Raw genomic sequence first — 4,859 nt, forward strand, 5'->3', positions numbered from 1 at the left:
ATGCAGTGCAGGGATACATCGTTTGGTCACTTCCGGTAGAGCTCTCCATCCTTGATGCACTATGCCGTGGCCAGCCGTGCCACACACTCTGCTTCCTCCTCCTTCTCCGGTAGGGTCCCTTATGTTAAGTAACTCTGGAGCTCCGTGATCCAGCACCCCTCCTGGGGTTCCATCGTCAGGAGCAGGCGTGCTCCTGAGGCCGGGCCACAGACCGGGGCTCCCGAGGCAGGTGGCTAGGGGAGCTCCTCCCGAGGCTGAGCCGTGTTTGACAATGACGGCAGGGCTGAGGGCTTGAAGAGCCGCTCCTCGAAGACGCCAGGCTCCTGAGGTAACCGCCTGGACGCCCGTTTGGCGATGTCGTCGGCCTCCTGATTGGTGCCATGGGGCACATGCTGCAACTCCAACCCCCAGAACTGCTTCTCCATCCTGCGGACCTCCGCAAGGTAGGCTTCCATGTGCTCATCTTTCGGCTCGTACACCTTGTTGGAGAAATTGACAAGGAGCTGCGAATCGCCCTTGATGGTGAGGCGTTTCACCCCCAGGGCAGCTGCGGCCTTCAAGCATGCTATTAGACCTTCATACTCCGCTATGTTGTTGGAGACCTTTTCACCTTGCTGGAAACAGAGCTGTATAGCATAGTAGAGCTTGTCCTGAGTGGGCGATATGAGCACCACCCCAGCCCCAGCGCCATGCCTGGAGAACGCCCCATCGAAGTACATGACCCAGCCTTCTGGTGCCTCGCTTCCCGGTGAGAGGGACCGATCCTCGTCGGCCTTGAGGCCTGGGGCCTCCGTCCATTCTGCCACAAAATCCGCTAATGCTGCTCCCTTGATGACTCTGGTCGTGCTAAATTCGAGCTGAAACGCTTGCAGTTCTATGTTCCACTCAGCGACCCTTCCAGGGCTCCTGAGCACTCTCTCCAAGGGGTATGACGATACGATCTTGGTGGGGTGACCCTGAAAATAGTGCCGCAGCTTGCGCGAGGCCACCAGTAGCGCGAGGAGGAGCTTCTGAGGCATGGGGTACCGTGCCCTCACGTCCCGCAACACCGTGCTGACGAAGTACACTGGGTGCTCGACGAGGTTGTGTGCATCAGTGCTGGTGACGCCCCCCGGAGACCATGGCACCTCCTGAGGCGATGGGGCCTCCGGAGGCTGGCCATCTGGGAGAGGGGCCCCTTCCGCCTCCGGTGCACTCCTCTGCGGTGGCTGATCCTCCTTAGCCGCGGTGGCGGTTTCTGTGGGCCTTCCTTGTTCCTGTTTTGCCTTGTCCCGGGCTGCTGCCGTGGTTTTGATTCGACGCTCCTCCCTAACCGCCACCAGGGCTGCGCTGGCGGAGTAGGGAGTGGCGGCGAGGTAAAGCACCAGGGGCTCTTGAGGGCGCGGAGCCACCATGACCGGTGGGCTGGTCAGGTATCTCTTGAGATCCTGGAACGCCTTGTCGGCCTCTTCAGTCCACTCAAAGGGCCCCTTTTTCTTCATTAGCTAGAAGAAAGGCAGCGCTCGCTCCCCCAACTTGGAGATGAAGCGCCCTAGCACGGTCACACGCCCAGTGAGCTTCTGCATTTCTCTGAGGGTCTTTGGCGGGCTCATGTCCTCAACAGCCTTGACCTTTTCTGGGTTAGCCTCGATGCCTCGGTGGGACACGAGGAAACCCAAGAGCTTGCCCGAGGGGACTCCGAACACACACTTCTCTGGGTTGAGCCGCAGGTTCACTGCGTTGAGGCTCGCAAAGGTTTCCTCCAGGTCTTGTATCAGGGTCCTGGCCTCCCGAGACTTCACCACTATGTCATCGACTTAAGCCTCGACGATCTTCCTGAGCTGCAGGCCCAAGGTGATGTGCATCAGCCGCTGAAAGGTCGCCCCTGCGTTACACAACCCAAATGGCATGCATGTGTAGCAGTACACCCCACATGGGGTTAGGAAGGCTGTCTTTTCGACGTCTTCTACCGCCATCTTGATCTGGTGATACCCAGAGAAGGCATCCAAGAAGCATAGCAGGTCGCATTCTGCGGTGGAATCGACGATCTGGTCGATGCGGGGGAGCGGGAACGGATCTTGCGGGCATGCCTTGTTGAGGTTGGTGAAGTCGACACACATGCGCTCCTTCCCTCCATTCTTTGGCACAACGACAGGGTTGGCCAACCAATCCGGGTATCGGACCTCGCGAATGACCCCAGCTGCTTCTAGCTGGTGGGTCTCTTGGACGATGAAGGCCTGCTTTTCTGTGGACTGCCGCCTTGCCTTCTTCTTGTTCGCGCGCAGGAACCTGACCAGAGCCTCCTCCTGCTCGGGCTCGAGGTTGGCGCCTATGGAGAAAGTGGCATTGGTGGACCCGTCCTCATCGACGGGTATCTGCTTGGTTTCTGCCTTGTCTTGGGTGAACAACTGTTTCTTCTTGGCGGGTGCAGCCCCCTTGGGCTCGGGGGTCTCCGAGTCGGCGGGCTGTGCCGACGCCGCCGTCTTGAAGGCGAGCTCGAGCACTCGCAGCGCGTCTCCGGTGTCCCCGTGCGCGGTGAGGACACCGCTGCTCCCGGGCATCTTCATGAGGTTGTACGCCGGGTGCGTCGCGGCCATGAACTGGGCCAGCACTGGATAGCCGAGGATGGCGTTGTAGGGGAGGCCGATGGGGGCGATGTCGAAGTCGACCAGCTCCGTGCCAAAGTTGTCGTAGGTGCCGAAGGTTACTGGGAGCTGGATCTGTCCCAAGGAGCTGGATGACCCGCCCCCAACGCCTGAGAAGGGCCGGCTGGGTTGCAGCCGTTCCAGGGGTATGCAGAGGAGGTTGAAGGCCTCAACCGAGAGCACGCTGAGGCCCGCGCTGCCATCGATGAGAGTTCTGGTGACGGCCACCTGGCAGATGGTGGGGGTGCACAGCATGGGGAGCGCACCCGAGCAGGCCGAGTTGGAGGGGTGGTTCTCCGAGCTGAAGGTCAGGCCGGCCTTGGGCGCCGCCCGGTCCGGGGGAGCCCCCTGCCGCGTGGAAGCGACGCTGACCCGACGGATGAACGGCTTGACGTGGTGACTTTTAGGCGGCGCTTGCGAGCCGCCCAGGAGGGCCGCGACGACTGGGTGTGTTGGTGTAGCGTGGTGGGCGAGGAAGAGGCTGCGGAGCTCTTCCTAAGAGGCCACGGAGACTGCCGGCAGGTGGAGCAGCCATGCGCGCGGAGCGCCGGTGAGGGCCATTGGAAACCAGTTGGCCATGACCCTATCATCACCTCCAGCTTCGAGGATGGCCTCCTCGTATGCCAGCAAGAAGGCCAGCGGATCAGTCGCGCCGCTGTAGCGCGGCGGCGTCGTTGGCTTGAACTTGTCTGGCCACCCTACCCATTGCAGGGCTGGGGCCAGGGCTCGGATCCCCCAAGCCCCCGTGCTGGCGCCGGCGGCCGGAGCGGGCGACGCGCTACTCATCGCGGGGTAGGTCATGGCAGTGGCGGAAGGGAAAACTCCGGTGCACCCCTACCTGGCGCGCCAAATGTCGGATTTCGGGTTCCGGCAGACCCTTGAGGTTCAAACACTGGGGTGCGCGCGGAGATTTCTCCTTCTACCTACCTGCACCTCTCCGCCTCGCTAAGATCTAGGCTATGGAAAGAACAACACAAGAGACACAGGGTTTATACTGGTTCGGGCCACCGTTGTGGTGTAATACTCTACTCCAGTGTGTGGTGTGGTGGATTGCCTCTTGGGCTGATGATGATGAGCAATACAAGGAAGAACAGCCTCGCGAGGGTCTGTTCTTGGCTGGGGGGATGAACTGCTAGGAGGAGTTTAGTCGCCCTTCTCTCTCTCTCTGTGATGCTACTCGATTCGATCCTAGCTAGTTTCTCTCTTGGCTTCTAGATTCTCCCTTCTTGATTGCCCCCCTACCCTGGGGGTGGCTAGTCCTATTTATAGGCAAAGGCCCTGGGCCTCTTCCCAAATATTGAGCGGGAAGGGCGCCAACAATTGGCCATTTTGAAGGGGAACATCTGGTACACTTATCCTGACTAAAGTTGGTCCTCGCCTGCCAAAGGCTCCACAATGACTTCCTCCCTGCCGTTGGACTGGATTTGGTCTCGTTGCACCGAAACGGGTGCCTTTGCTTGATGCTCTCGCCTGCGCTTGCTCCCTTTGCACCAAAGAGGAAAGGAGGACACTGCGCGGGCTGGCGCCCGCCTGGCGCCCTTGGTCGTCATGGCTTGCGTCACGGGCACCTCGTGAGGTACCCCGCCTTGATCTCTCCCCCTCCTCGCGAGCTAGCCTGATGAGGCCGTGCCTGAGGAAGCTCCGTGTCGTCCGCCCCGCGAGGCTTGGCCCCTCGCGAGGGTCTTGGGTGAGTGTTGATGAAGATGGGCCGTGCTGGGCCCCTCCTCGAGCCACGCCGCAGGCCGCAGGCAGGCAAGTCTGGGGACCCCTGTTCCTAGAACGCCGACATGTGGCGATGCCGGTATGCCTGCTCTGTGTAATCCGTGGGGCGGCGATGTTGGTGATGATTTATCCTTCGCGATGCCGGACTCTTGTTCGGCTTGCCGAGATAATGATCCGAAGAAGTTGAGCTCGGCTCAACAAAGTGACGACGTGTCTAGCGCAGGTCGGCAGCCGTGGAGTAATATTGCCGGACTGGTTTGACACCAGCATGATGTTGAAGATCATGTTCAAAAGATCTTAAAGTTAGTGGGATGTGTTTGGGAACAAAACACAATACCCCATACAAAACTTCCTTCAAAAGGGATGTCCGAAATCCCGTTCATAAAAAAGATGAACTCGGGTCGGATTCGTTTTCGCTCAGAAAACAAATCCGAAAAGTGATGCACTAATCGGAAGGTTCCCGGAGTTTGGATGGCCGGATCGAGCTGAAATTTTGAGAGGTGGTAGGTATAG

Source organism: Triticum urartu, chromosome 2A (genome assembly GCF_056163025.1).
Source record: "Triticum urartu cultivar PI428250 chromosome 2A, HENAU_Tu73, whole genome shotgun sequence".
Lineage (NCBI taxonomy): Eukaryota > Viridiplantae > Streptophyta > Magnoliopsida > Poales > Poaceae > Triticum > Triticum urartu.